Source organism: Mastomys coucha, unplaced genomic scaffold (genome assembly GCF_008632895.1).
Source record: "Mastomys coucha isolate ucsf_1 unplaced genomic scaffold, UCSF_Mcou_1 pScaffold9, whole genome shotgun sequence".
Lineage (NCBI taxonomy): Eukaryota > Metazoa > Chordata > Mammalia > Rodentia > Muridae > Mastomys > Mastomys coucha.
Genome location: NW_022196915.1, coordinates 36598060 through 36613883, shown reverse-complemented (window position 1 = coordinate 36613883; position 15824 = coordinate 36598060). Strand labels below are relative to the sequence as shown.

The following is a 15824-nucleotide window of genomic DNA, read 5'->3' as shown; positions in this document are numbered from 1 at the left end:
GGCATCACTCTTGTGTGGTCAATGGCCATGGAAAAGTCACAGCAATTGTTGAACAAATAGCTAGTCCATTAATTCCAGGACAGCCACAGCACCACCCACTAACAGCCTGAGATCCAGGACACCCTAGGAACCAAACCCCATAGGGTAAGTGAAGCACTGAGGGTCCAGGGTCTCAATGCCAGATAGAGAAAGTACAATTCTGTCTCCAAGATCTTTGCAGAGGCCTGTCCTTTATCATAGCCAATCATTCCCTAGAGGGTCCATGTCCTTTACTTAAGCTCTCTCTCCATCTTAAATGGTAATTTCTTCCCAAAGGCCAGAAAGGGCAGATACAGAAGTTACAAATGGCTAAAAATCAATTCTAAAACTGACTGCCCCAGATCTAAGATATCCCAGGGAGTAGGGTCTATTCTTTTTTTGTTCCACCCCTGGACAGGGCTGGTAAGAAAAACTGGGGGCAAATGCAAGCAGGTCATACACATGTTTGGTCACCTTAGAAAGGCCCAACTCTGGACTTCAATCCCATGCCACAGATCATTCACCCTCCTTAGCCTTTGGCAGACTGCAATCCATTGGTGCTATCTTCTTGTGGTCCAATCCCAGGACTTCATTTTTATTTAAAATACAATTATACATTTTTCCTCCTCCCATTCCTCACTCTAATCCCTCTAAAGTATCCTACCTCTCAAATTCATGACTTCTTTTTACTTAGAGATGCATACATAATATATATATACATATATATGTATGTATGTGTATGATATATATGCTGCTTATATATATAAACATGCTGCATACATAAATACATATAGACATGTACTTTACAGTTATGGCTATCATAACATCTCTAAGTAAGATAATGAAATTTTCAGGAAAAATGAAAATGAAATTATTGAGCATTCTGGCTTTTGACATTCATTATATATGTATTTGTAAAGAGATAATTATAACAGAATATAAGAATATTCATAGCAACAATTTCAGTAAATATAATGAATTGCATTAATAGATATAAATGAATTTTAGTTAGTCACATGAATAAATTATGATTGATATTAGATTTATAAAGTGTAAAATGCAATTCTCATATCTTGAACCAAGGAGGCACAAACCAAATCAGTAAATTCAAAAGCACACTGAATGAAAACTGTCAAGGAAATGTAAAGGAGAAAGCCAATGAAAGGTTGATATCCAGCTGAATCATGATACTATGTACATATTCCACATATAATAAAGATGAAATGAAAATATGGGCCTTTATGTTATATAAATTATTAAGCAGCTACATTTTAATGACTTTATAGCAATCTAGTACAAAATAAATATGAACTAGTGACAATAAAACATCAAACGAATCTTGACTATTTACTGGTAGAAGAGTCACTGAACGCTCAATAAAAGGATTAGGAGAGCTAGAGACTAGCAAGGACTAGAGAAAAATCTGTTTTCTGTACATGTCAGGACTGCTGTGTTTATGAATTCACACTATCAGTGGTTGCTTACACAAAACCTGCACAAAATCAAACCAGCAAACATTCACCTTGGACAAAGGAGAGAGTCATGAGCTCCCATGCCTAGCTAAAGAGCTCTTGATAATTTATGGCTTCTGAGGAAAACAGAGTTAGTTTCCCTTAAGGGTGTGACTTGTAGTAGTTCAGCTATGCTTACAGACAGCTTCTAACCAATGAGTATGCCGTTCCAAATGCAGGGGGCCTGGTGCTGAGGAACGGGGTCTCTCTCTCTCCTCCGGGGCTGGCCTGTTTGCTCCATGGTGCCTTAATTACAAAGGAGGCAATGTATGAATGAGTTTTTTTATTGTAGGAAGGAGAAATATGCTAGTTGAGTAGAAGGAGAGAGAGAGAAAAGAAGGAGAGGGAGAAAGGCAGAGAAGAGAACAAAGAGCAAAAGAGAAAGGAGAGAGAGCAAGAGAGCAAGAGGAAGTAAGAATGAGGGGGAGAGAAGTAAGAGAGAGTAAGGAGCAAGAGAGGAAGGGTAAGAGAGTGAGGAGGGAGCAAACCACCCCTTGTATTGTATGGGGCGTGGCATGCCTGGCTTGTGGTCAGATGACTGTGTGTAAGGTCCAGCAAGAATGCTGGGAGTTTGAGGTTGTCTGCCTGATAGAGCACACATCTGCAGGGGCAGCTGTGAGGGATCTGCGCTGAAATCTGAGCCATTGGTCTCAGAAGCAATCACTGAACGCCTACCATCCCTTATAAGCAAATACATTGCTCATTGGGTCTCCGGGGTTCCAAGGTGGCTCTGCTTTACTGGACTCCGGTTGTCAGAACTGCTCTCTGCCCCACATGAGTATACAAGCAGCACAAATTAAAACTGGTGGATTATATTTAAGGCAAAAAGGAGAACAGAAAGTGGGAAGGCCCAAAAGATGGAAGATGGAGAGTTAGGTGGAGAAATGGGTTGAATTATTGTCAAGGAATATTGTATGCATGTCTAAAAATCCCAACAAGTTATTTGATGAAAGTATTTTCTCTAAAGACTAAGTCATACTTCTTTGTTCTTGCCCAAGCCAACATCTATTCTATAAAATTTACCAGAAGCTATGTAGAAGGTCCATGTGGTATTTCTGAACCCTACACTAGAAAGAAGGTCCACAATAAAATGTCTAATCTCACCATTCTAAGCACCTGCTGGGAAATTGATGTTTGACTTTCTGAGTAAAATACAGCAAATATGAGTAAGAATAGTTTATATCAACAAAAATCTTTAAATGAAATACTGATAAAGATACATATAATAATGAACAGAAAAGAAACACAACTGATTATGAGACTATTTTTAGAATCAAATATCCAAAATTAGATCATTGAGAAGAAGAGAATATTTCTACAAATGAATACCTATCAAGAGTAAATAGAAAGTAAATTTTTAGTTATATTAATTAGAAAAAATATAGACCAAGAATTCTAAACCTGGGATGCAGACCATCTATAGCCCAATTTGAAATTTTTCACAAATCTTTGGGGCCCCAATTGATACAGGGAATTGTACTATTCATAGTAAAAGCTGTGGACCTAAGATGAGGACAATATCTGAACAAAAATAAGCCCACACATTTGAAATTGTGCAACTCATAGCAGATGCTGTAGACCCAAGGTTATAATGGTGTCTAATTCAAGCTAAAGCTCACATGGACCAAGCATGTTCCATATACTTACTAGTGCTAGAAGCTATGGAACAAGGGCAGAAACTCAGACTGTCTGGAGGTAAGGTTTATAAGCACTGAAAGTTCCACAACTCATGGCAGTAGAAGTCATAGAACCATGTGAGGGCCTAATTTGACACAGGCTCATGGGGAATACCACAACACATGACACAAGATGCACATTCGAGGAAGAGACCAAAACAGAACCAGCATAGTATTTGAGTTTCTGAAGACAGTTTTTTTCTTTTATTCTAAATACTAATTTCACATAGACAATCATACCACACATCTACAAATTAATCCTATCCTGAGCCTTGTAAGCAATCAACATTGGAAGAAGAAAACTTGAATTTAAGAAAAATTTAAATAAAAAACCCTCACCCAACGAATTAATTATGGATATAGATGTACAAAGTCCTTCATCAAAACACAAACACACATGTATACACACATACAAACATAAACACATACAGTGAGTGAGAGAGAGAGAGAGAAAGAAAGAGAGAGAGAGGGGGAGAGAGGAAGAGAGAGAGGGAGAGAGAGAGATGGAGAGAGGGAGAGAGAGAGACAGAGAGAGGGAGAGAGGGAGAGAGAGAGACAGAGAGAGAAAGAGACAGAGACAGACAGACAGAGAGAGAGAGAGAGAGAGAGAGAGAGAGAGAGAGAGAGAGAGAGAGCCGGGATAACATATTCAACCAAACTTATTAATCCTGCAGTAATAGAGGGCAATAGAAGCAATTTTAAAGAATTTTCACATTAATAATATACAAAAATTACAAAAATGATTATAATTTATAATGGTCTGTGGAAAGCATAACTGATAGACTGGATCAAGTACAAGACAATATCACAGTATCAGGGTTGTAACACAGAGAAAACAGAGTATCGGGGTTGGGACAAAAGGTAGAGGAGTTAGGTCATTCAGTAAAGGTCAATGATATACTAAAAGAATACTAGTAGAACATAGAGCACTCTACAACAAATACCTGGAATATGGGCACAAGGCATAAAAGATTATAATATAAAAGCAATAGAAAATATTTTCAATAAAATTACAGAAGAAAAAAATTTCCAAATCTAGAGAAAATGATGCACAACTTGGTACAAGAAGCCTATAAAATACTATTTAAAGCAAGAAAAGAAACTTTTCTGAGGCAGGACAGATGGCTCAGCAGTTAAGAACATGTCTCACTCTTCCAGAGGAGTGGACTTTAGTTCCTAGCACCCAGTAAGAACACAACCATCAGCTACTTTGGCTCCAGGTGATCTGATATCACTTTGGGCCTTCTTAGTGAACTACATTATGTACACATACCCTGCTTCCCAATATATACATATTTAAAAGAAAGCAAATCTATAAAAACAAGAAAATATAAACAAAGAAACTTACCATGATATATCATATTTAAAAAACTGAAACAATGACAAGATAAAGAGCATTCAAGGCTGTGAGAGAGAAGGGCAAAGTCACTCATGAAGACAGTCCCAGCAGAACAAGACCTGATTATCTGGTAGAAACATCTAAAGCCAGAAGGTCCTGAAAAGATGTATTTCATTTTGTGTGTGACCATTTGTGTGTGACTACCAAAACAAAAATCAAAAAGCAAAAACAAAATAAAAAAAGTATTAAAACTGAAGAAGTGAAAGATCGCTATGGTAAAAGTGCACTAAGTGAATTTGTGAAAACTAAACCAGCTCTTCAGAGAATACTAGAAAGAGTACTTTGGTCTAAACAGAAACAAGCTAACAACACAACAAGGTATAAATAATAATTCCAGGTTAATGAATCAAATGGATTCTAAGGATACACAAAATGATGTGAACCAATACACATTTTCTATAACTGAATATTATTAATGGTAACAATTCTACAAGAAAATAACAAACTAGTAGATTGAATATAAATACATGATAGTTTGCTTCCTCTGAGAAAGACAGACTACTACCAAAAACAGACACAACATTAAGCAGAAAGACTAGAAAAGGTATTCCATGCAAGCAAATGGAGCTAAGAAATAGCAATTATACTCATTTTGATAGCTGACCAAAGAGACTTCAATACAAAAATAATGAGAAGGTAATTTCAAACTCATAATTAGAATAATCTCTCTAGAAGATATCATAACTCAAAAAAATAAACATCTTATTTCATAATATAAATATCACAAGCTGTGAACTAAGAAATTAATCTCAATAGATGACAATAGGTGATAATAGATGGCACCAATACCCTACTCACATTGTGCTAAATAGTTTTATGTCTACTTGACACAAGCTGAGAGGAAAGAATGTCAATCAAAACAATGCCTACATAAAACCAGGCTATAGGCAAGCCTATAGAGCATTTTTTTTTAACTGGTGATTGTTGAGGGTAGGCCCAACTCCTTGTGGGTGGTAACATCCCTGGCTCATGATCCTGGGTTCCATAAGAAAGCAGCCTGAGGAAATTATGAGGAGCAAGACAGTAAGGACAACCCTACTATGGTCTCTTCATCAGCTTGGGACTCCAGGGCCCTATCCTACTTCAGTTTCTGTCCTGGATTCCCTTAATAATGAACTGCAATATAGAAGTGTAAGTCAAATAAACATTTTCCTCCCTAACTTGTTTTTTATCATGGTGTTTCAGCACACCAATAGAAATCCTAATCAAAATACTAATAAACGTCTTAAGCAAATAAAATTTGACAAGTAAACACTGGATATAAATGATAATTATAAATACAATGGGACTAAGGTACAACTAGGGAATAGTCCCTCCAAATGTGAAAGGATACAGGCTCTTCTCTGCAACCATAAAACTTTCTACACACATATTAGGTCACAAAGCAAGTTTCAACATATATAGGAAAATCGAAATAACATCCTATCTTACCACAATGTTGCTGGTTAGATGCCAGCAACAATAGAATCTACAGAAAGAATTCACTGAGATTAAACTTTTGCATGTCATTGAATAAATCAGGAAGCAAATATAAAATCTATAATTGCTCCTTACCTTGTTGGTGGCATTGTTCTTATATTAATCAGGGTCAAAGCAGATGGCAGTCTTTGTTCATCCTAGCTTGATGCCTAGCTTGATAGCCAAAGTTGATTTATGTCTAGAACTCATAGATGTCAGATCAAATAAAATTCCATGCAGGTAGTGTGGTGCAGGAAGAGATAGAGAGACCTGCGCTCCAGTGCCTTTCATAGGTGGACCATAGATACCTGCTTGCCACTATGTCATGCAGCATGGATGGAAAACGTCAATCAGGAGCCCATCAGCCACCAGCCACATGGCTAGCCTGTAACAGAGCTACCACAAAATGTAAGTATGTGGTGGTCAGATAAAAGAGAAAAAGAAGTGAAGCAGCTTGAGCATTCTGAAAACACATGGAGCTGAAGACTAGAGGATGGAGAGGTGGCCTGTTGTGAGTGGCCAGCCCTACCACATGGGGCCATGGTGAGTTCCCATCCCAAGCTGCCACTGAAGACCACGTCTGAGTCCCAAGCGATCATGAGCTCAGGAAAGCTATCCTTGTCCATCACTAGCTGCAGCACTCAGAAGAGCACGCCTTGCACTTCACTTGGACAACATAGCAAAGCTGACTCTCATGGCAGGGGTGAGCCAACCTCAAGGGTGTGAGCATAGGAGAGCTGGCCTGGCCAGTCATTTGACATGAGGCAACATGGCTGCTGGGGTAATACCAATGACATCTCCAGAACCTACAGCTCTTAGGAGAGCTGACCCCAGGATCATGAGAGCAAATGAGCTGCAACTCATTTGGCAGTCAACTACAGCACTTGGGAAAGTGGGCACTGCATCTCACCTAAGCATCACAGTAGAGTTGGCCCTAGGTGAGAGAGCACAGGTAAGCCATGCCCAAGGGTGAGAGGGTGGGAGGGCTGGCACCACCATCTGGAGTTAGGCTGTGAAGGCATTGGGGTGATTACAATGAACATTTGCAAGTGAGACTGTGTGAACAGAGAGACACACTGTGGGACACACTGAGACATACTACAGCTTCCACTATGAGATGTTTTCTATGCTTTGCTGTTTGTTTGTGTTTTATTGAGGGTGGTTCAAGGGCAAAGGACAGGGGAGATGAGTGGGTCTGGGCTACATGATATGAAACTCACAAAGATTCAATAAAACATTTTAAATACCTATAACCAAATAAAATGGCTGGCACAACTTACTGAAATCTATAGGAACAGGAAGAAAATCCTAAAATGAAGTATAGTACTAAGTGCCTACATCAAACATTTGAGAGATGACAAATATATAAATAAGGATATATCTTAAGACTCAGAAAAACTAAATTTAACTCAAAATTCAACTTAACTCAAAACTAGCATTCAGAAAGTAACAATCAAAATTGTGGCAGCAGCTAATGAAATAGAATAAACAGGTCTCCATCACTCTGCCACAGGGAGGCAGGATCTGGGAGTTGACTGAGCTTATCTCAGTCTGTCACCAGGCGGTTGTTAGGCCTTAGGGAAGCCCTGGAACATCACTCCTGGGGTGGGAAGCACAGTCTGAGACAGAGCAGTCAGAACTGGCTCAGGGGTTCCCTGGCCTGCAAGGAGGCCAGGCCTTCTGGTTCTTAGGCTCTTCTTGGATGTCTAGGCATGCCCGGGAGCCCTGGAAGAGCTGAGAAAGGAATGAGCCGGGGTGAGGATTGGGGGAGAACGGGAGACTATATAGATGGTGGCTCTATAGGTGAAGATCCCGATGAAAAGAGGCAGTCCATAGTTTTAAGGCATTTATTGTAATGGTGCAAAGTGGATGTGTAAAACCATACCCCACTTCTCAGGGTAGGCCTGAAATTAAATACCTTTGCAGAGAGGAATGTCTGGGAAGGAAAGCTTATTAGCTAAGCCCTCCAAGGCCTTTAGGTACCTCATTAAAATGGAGATCTGTCTTGAGCCTACCTGACCACAGGTCATTTCCTCTACATGTGGAGGGGCATTGGGTGTTGCCCTTACATGACTAATGGTCACAAATCTACAGGGGTGGAGGGGCTGCAGCTAGTGATAGGGGCCTGGTGCCTGGGAGTAAGCAAAGTTCCTACTGTCCCTTCAGGGTCCCTTAGCTCAACTGGGGACCATGCTACCTTTCACGGTCCCACAGAATATCATGAGGACATATCATGAAAACTTATGTTCCACTAAATTGGAGAAGTAAAAAAGAAGTGACTGAAACAAACCCATTCATAGAAGCCACAAAATAAGCATGTGGCATGGTGGAGTGAAGGAGATGCCCATTTATTCTTGTGCATATGAATACTTTGTCCCTAGTTCGTGGTGTTATTTGAAGAGGGTTAGGAAGTGTAGCCTTGCTGGAGGTAGTGTGTCATGGGATACATGCTTTGTCAGTGTAAAGATGTGTGCCATTCCCTGCCTGCTCTCTCTGTTTTTCTACATATGATTAGAGATGTGAGCCTCCAGCTTCTGCTCCAGTCATCATGCCTGCTATTGGCTGCCATGTTTCCCCGTTCTAATGGACTCTTATCATTCTGGAACCTTAAGACAAATAGACAAATAAACCATTCCTTCCATAAATTCCTTTGACAGTGGTATTGTATCATAGCAATAGGATAGTATCAAATATACAGGCTGTACCAGAATTGTGGGGTATTGCTATGTCAGACCTGCAAATGTGTTTTGTTGTTGTTGTTGTTGCTGTTGTAAGAATACGAAAGGCTATGACATTATCAACTAGAAACTGGGTCTGGAGAGATGACCCAGCACCTCCTACAGAGGACCCAGGTTCAATACTCAGCATCTGCATGGCCGCTCATAACTGTCTATAATTCCAGTTCCAGTTCCAGAAGATCCAACACTCTCACACATGTACATGTAGGCCAAACACCAAACATACATTTAAAAAATAAATAAATTATTAAAAAAATAAATCAATTGAACACTGTAAGTAGTATTTAATTGGCTCTCCTAGTAGAAGTTTGGAAGACAGTAGTGTTAAAAGCTATGTGAACTGTGATGACCCAGCTCAAGAGTTTTCAGAATGAGAGAATATTAGCAACTGAAAAGAGATTGTTCTTATGATATTTTGGTAAAAACAAAAAAGAGAAAATATAGAAGTGATGCTTTCTGCCTTTATCCAGTGAATGTAGTTTTGGCTAAATTTAAAAAGTAATGACCTAAAATCTTTCATTATGGTTTGTCCCAGTAAGAACACCTGATGTTCCCTCCACAAACCTCCCCTAGTCCCATAGAAGGAACCTGGGTCACTCATCCAATCCCCTGCATAGTCTGGCCACCATTAACTGTGCTGCCCAAAATCCAGGCTTCTTCAAAGATCCTCCACACCTGAACAAAACATAGGACCCTCCTATGCCATATTTAAATCTATACTGCTATATCTTGCACACCAAGGATCTGGATGGGTATGTCAACCTCATTCTGCCTCAACGCACCCACCTCAGCCCTGAGATTTACCCCCAATCTCCAGGATTAGACTAGGTTATACATCTTACATGCAAGCACACCTCCCCATATTCATGTGAATTCATTCCATGTAAGGCATATCTGACTTTTACACTAAATTTGGTCCACATACCCTGTGATCTTTTCCAAACTGATCTATCCATATCAGATACAAGACTAACAATGATGTCAACATGACCAGTCTCATTGCAAAACTACAAACAATGTAAAAATTGAAGGCTAGGTATCTTCTACCCTCCAAACTCACAAGGCCATAAATATTTGTCAAGTTGAGTGATGCAGGTAAACCCAGGCCATAGAATTTAAAAGAACAGTCATTAACTTCATCAAAAAATTCAAGGAGATTAAGGAAGACACAAGAAAACAGATCAATAAAATCAAGGACAAAAAAATTAAGGAAAATAAATGCCAGAGTGGTATCAAGAATACACAAGCACAGGGCTGATGGAAATGAAAAAGACATTATAGAATTTGAAAATTGAATTTGGTTAATAGACAGAACCACTAAAGAAGATTCAACCTGAAACACCCAATATATTGGCCATAAAACTCAAGGGATTTGTTTTGCAAGTGAAATGAATCTAGCAAAAGAGAGAATATTAAAAAGTCCAAGATAATGTAAGATATAGATAAAATAAGCAAATAAAATGAAAAAAGTTAAACATAAAGAAAAATATACAAGAAATGATAAATACTATGAAAAACCCTAACCTTCAAATTATAGGCATAGATGAAAAAGAATAATACCAGATCAATGGCATAAACCAGATCTTTAGTAAGCATGTAGAAGAAAACTTTGCCAAATTAAGAAAAATGCCCATACAGATACAAGAAGAATACAGAAAACTGAAGAGAATGGAACTGGGTAGAATGAATGGAGTATACTTGGGGAAGAATCCGGATTAAGGATGGGAGAAGCCCGGGGCCCTCTGTGTGGTGAGTGAGTGCAGTTAGCAATGCAAACTGGAGCTCAGGAAAGGGCCTGGAAGGTAGGCTGATATGTACATAGACACACACACAGGCACACGCACATGCACAGGCACACGCATATGCACATGCACACACATATATAGAGAGAGAGCATGAAGTTCATGAAAAGAAGTAGGAGTTTAAGTTCCCCAGGTGCAGATGTGGATGAGCAAGAGTTCTTAAAGTGAGAGGTTGGGGTTCACAATACAAGCTGTGGTTCTCTGCACTAAGACAGTATTCTGGAGGTAGTGTGGGAAGGCAGTGGGGATGCGTGTTCCCAGGACAGGTCACCAGGGTGGCTCTAAGCAGCTGTTTTTCACTTGTTTATCCTTGTGTTTTTTGCTCTTTCACTCCGGCTTTCCTGTGTTTTTAAGTTACTGTATTTCTGAATATTCATTCCATATATTTTCACACAATAATAGTGATATACACATAATGCTTTTTATTTTCAGCAGAGAAGTATTGTGTTTCAACACAATCTCTGCGTAGGAAAAGAAAACATGATCAAAATGGTCCTGCTGTACTCAAGTTTTTAATTCACCTTTAATTATTACTATACCTGTGACTAAACTGGGCAAAAATTTAAATAGAGGTATATGTGAATACATTTCATTAATTTTGTAAATTTAGATTTATTTACATTCAAAACACCAAAATTCAAATTCATTTAAATTAATAAGAAAATAATAATTATTAATATTTTAGTTTTATTTGCTATCACTTAAATCTTTTATATGCAATATCTTTTATTTTTTATTAGATATTTTCTTTATTTACATGCCATATAATATCTTCTTCCCCAGTTTCTCCTCCGAGAAAAAGAAAAATATAAAATATATCTTTTACACAATGCTTTGATCATGTTTTCTCTCCCACAACATTTCTAAGTCCTCCCTATATACCTAGCTACCTAATTCTCTCTGTGTGTCTCTCTGTCTCTCTGTCTCTGTCTCTCTCTCCCTCTCTCTGTTTCTCTTTCTCAGACCAAGAGACAAGAACCAAAAACTTTAAAACCAAGAAAAAACCAAAAACACAAAAATCTAAACAAAGAACCAATGGGACAAAAAAAAAATACCGAAATCAAGCAAAATGAAACAAAACACCCATTAATCTTTAAATGAGAAAGAGAATCATATGAATCATACATCCCAAAGATAATAGAAATACATTTAAAAATTAACATATGCTATACAAATATTAAAACCAATAATTTACTCTTTTGTTTAAGATGAAATTCAAACAGGAACTGGCTGTGATCACCACAATGAAGTACATTATTCCTTCAAAAAATAATACACAGTACATGATACATTCTCTGTCTTGTCACCTAATATATTCATATTCCAGTATACTTATTATTGACTGAGGCTTATTAATTAATTCCTTCATAAACAAGAATGTACTGTTGTTATATACATGGATACTTTGTTTCTTTTCCCTTGTAAATTTAAGTGTCATAGCATCATAGCTGTCTTTGATAACTGGATAACTTAAAGTCATGTCATGAGCAGTGATGTCTGAGGTGCCACCTTCCTTGACTGTATAGTACTTAAAATGTACCTGTGATTGTTGCATCTGTTTGAGTTGTCCAATTAATTCCCTTTTGTATTAAACAGTGCTAATAAAATCCCCAAACACATTTTGTTTTGCATCTCAAATTTGAAGACGCGATTTCATAATCTAAAGACTCACCAATATGAGGAAACATATTTAAAGAAAACTTTACATGATCAGTTATTTTTTTCCCATGGATGGAAAAGAATAGCTGCCTGTTTGAACATATTGGACTGCTACTAAGGTGAAATTTTTTATCGTTACTTATATTTATAAAGTATATACAAATAAGAAGTAGAAATGCAATTATATTTTTCTGGGACTACATTTGCAATGAAATCATGAGAGCAGATCAATGCTGTTGAAACAGAGTAAAACAGCACTAAATTAAGCTGTGTTCTACTTCCTACCCTCATTAAATAATACTCCTGCAACATCTGATGGCCAAAATTAAAGAGGCTAATATTTTATTAAAAACAAGTGGATATAACAGTAGCTTTGGTATTGTCAAACTTAATTTCAATTTGAATCTAATATAAACTATGGACCTTCCCCAATACTTACCTAAATTAAAATGAATAAAGAGATTAGCATCACTTTATATAAAAAAAATCTAAGTAAGCTTAGTCTTAAAACAAACTTCACTGATATTGAGTTTGCCAACCACCTTGTATCCCTGCTTATGTGAACTGTTTTTTTGTTTTGTACATTGATCCTAGCATAGAACAATACAAGAATCAAGCTTGGAGAACTGAAATTCAGAAAGAGCAATTTAGTTAAATGATTCCATATTTTCATAAATCTGTCCGAGATCCTAAGGTCAATGCCAGGGCAATCAGAGACACTCTGCCAATATAGCCTCTCATCATGTGGTAGCATAATTTATCTAATCATTAAATTCTTTCTTAGGTCAGTTTAGACACTTACTGCTAATCAAGTTATTTTACATTAATACTCTCTACTCTTGAGAAAGCAAATAAATTCATTCTCCTCCTTAGATGTAACTGCATACTTTAAAAATTCATTTCTATTCTAAAATTATATAGTGGCTAAATTGCAGATATATCTTATTTTGCAAGTATAATTAGTATACATGCATTTTGAGAAAAAAAAAAGAACATCATTTGTTCCAAGATGAGTTAGAAAGAGAAAAACCATGTAAGAGGATGGCAAGAGATTCATGAGTAATTTAGATGAAAACATTTCAAATAGGATAAAATTCAGAAGAAAAGGCCCATCATTGACAAGTGAGTGAAACATTGCCAATCATTAATAAATCCATCAAAATAGACACTTGGGAAGTCTTTACTGTGCTCACTGTTCTTTGAGACAAGTAAAGAGATCTAGACGTTATACCCAAAGCAATATTGTGTGTGTGTGTGTGTGTGTGTACATTTTAATTAATTATTCTCTTTTTGACAGTGTAATATAGTTATATTTCCCCTTTCATTTTCCTCTTTCCAAACATCCTTTGCTCTTTTTCACATTGACAGCCTTGTTTATAGCTCATTCTTGTTTGAACATAACTAGTTGGTTAAGTGTAGAGAACAAAGCAAAAACTACTAACTCAAAGAGTATGGGGAATGAGAGGTATAGAGAAAATAACAAAGGGACAGAAAACTTGGAGACATGCTTTGCAAGAAAAATAAATGATGAAACCAAAAACACATGCATAAGAGTACGGGAATTAAAATCAGAGATGTCAGGAATCAAATTTAAAAAAATAAGACCATGAGAAGAGCCATAAAGATGACAGAGAGAGAGGAAAGGGAGGAAGTGAACAGCTAGCACAGAAAGCTTGCTCCTGAATCATTCGCTTTGGGAACAATTGCATGCTGTGTTGTCTGACAGTGCCTGTGTTAATGAACTCTGAGAAAGGGGGGGGGGAGAAAGTTGTATCTTCTGCATATGTATTTTCAATGCAAATTGCATTTGTTGTTGTTTGATCAGTTGAAGTGAGCAAATTTTGCAGCTGCAAAGAATTGAGGCTTCCATCTTAGCCTACACCAACCACCAATTCTTTATCATCTCAGTTGACTGGAATAAAACACTCATTCTTCGGCAGTACAATGTTTCAAACTTCTGTCCTTAGAACTTATATTGTACAGATAAATGCCCATTTGTCCCATCCCTATGAGAACCACTGAAATAACCACTGAAACAAATGAGAATAAAAGAAGAGAAGAGGTTGGCTAATGATATTTAATAACACTGATTTCCATACGATAGACAACAGGGGTTAAGGTAAATGCAGAAAACAGCAAAGAAAAAGGGATGGCTCCTCTCAGTAATGCTTACTTAAGTCTTGGAAATATAAATGTGAGGAAGAGTCAGAAAATTAACTGTGTCAGTGTTGTAATGTCACAATGTATAAATAGGACTCTGAGCTTATTTTTCTGAGAGATTTTTACTTGCAGTGTGGCATACATGTGATGGTCAGCAGATAAACAGATAAATGAATGACGAAGAAGCTCTGCAACGAGGTCAAAGAGAATCGAAGAAAATATTTTTTCTCTTTCAATTTGTTTACACTTATAATTTATGTGAGTGATTATATATGTCTATGTATTGGTGTGCCTTTGTATGTGCCCATGCATTTTACAAACGTGTTCCATAACATTTGGATGTTATAAATACACATGTGACTAATCACCTATAAGTCCACATATATGTGTAGTAGTATACAATGCCAAAAATTTTCACAAATTCTCTTTAGAGACTTTTCAAGGTGACTTTCCATTTTTCTTTCTCCTTCTCTCTATTTACATGGAAAGATTATTAATGATTTCTGACATATTTAATCAAAAATCTACTCTCTTTAGAATTATCCCTCAAAATTTACCAGCAACATTAAACATGTTGACATAAACAGTATTTGATAAGTATTCATAATTTAAGTGTATTATTTGTTGATCATAAATATATTTAAGAATTGTGCACATTGCTAAATTACATTCATCATATTAAAACTCTCATGTTCAGTGTAAACCTCCATTTCAGTTCAGAACCTCATCAATATCTTATCAACTTTCTGCCTCTATAGGTGTTACATTTTAGAGAGTTTACATAAATTGTATTTGGGACTATCTACCCTTAAACACATATGATTTTAGATGACTTATGTTTTAACATCCTTCAGTAATTTATTGTTTTTTTTTTTTTAATTTCCAATTTGCTTGCATCTGAAACTGTAGCATGATACTGTTTTTGTTTGGGGACATGATTTTTTTTTAACATTTAAAAACATATTTTAATTCAATAGAATTGAATCACATTCTTGTTTCCCTTTTGTACCACCGATCCTCACATAGACCCCCCTTCAATACCTACAATATCTTTTTTGTCATATTCCTTAAAATTTATAAAATATTATAACAATAAGTATCATAAAAGTTGTTTGATATAAAACAACAATCAATTTAACAGTCTTATGTAGATACTTGTCTACAGCAATAGTGAAAATACATTTTTCTCAATATAAATTTTGAATAACTCCAAACATATTAGCTGTATACTTAAAAATAATGCATCACTACTAGTATTTTCTTAAATGAACACAAATATATAAAGTATTTTTGTTTGTTTTGTATTTAGTAGAGTTTAAAATCTTGGCTCTTATAGTGGTACAAGCCCAAAATAAGAATAATTTTTAGACATTGGGTTTCATTGTAATAAGGCTGTATTTCAA

General features: G+C 36.7%; 1 protein-coding gene and 1 long non-coding RNA gene across 2 annotated transcripts in view; both read left to right on the top strand.

Annotated features, from left to right (window-relative positions):
* The first annotated feature begins 6 nt into the window (after positions 1 to 6).
* LOC116084396 overlaps positions 7 to 15824 on the top strand; it is a 35918-nt gene continuing 20100 nt past the window's right edge. Inside the window, exon 1 of the long non-coding RNA XR_004116092.1 lies at positions 7 to 144. This is a non-coding gene — a long non-coding RNA (uncharacterized LOC116084396). The remainder of the gene's footprint in view (positions 145 to 15824) is intronic.
* The window catches only part of LOC116084394 (olfactory receptor 4N5), a 10292-nt gene continuing 6815 nt past the window's right edge, over positions 12348 to 15824 (top strand). Inside the window, exon 1 of the mRNA XM_031361371.1 lies at positions 12348 to 12380. The gene's annotated coding sequence lies outside the window, so the exon portion shown is untranslated. The remainder of the gene's footprint in view (positions 12381 to 15824) is intronic.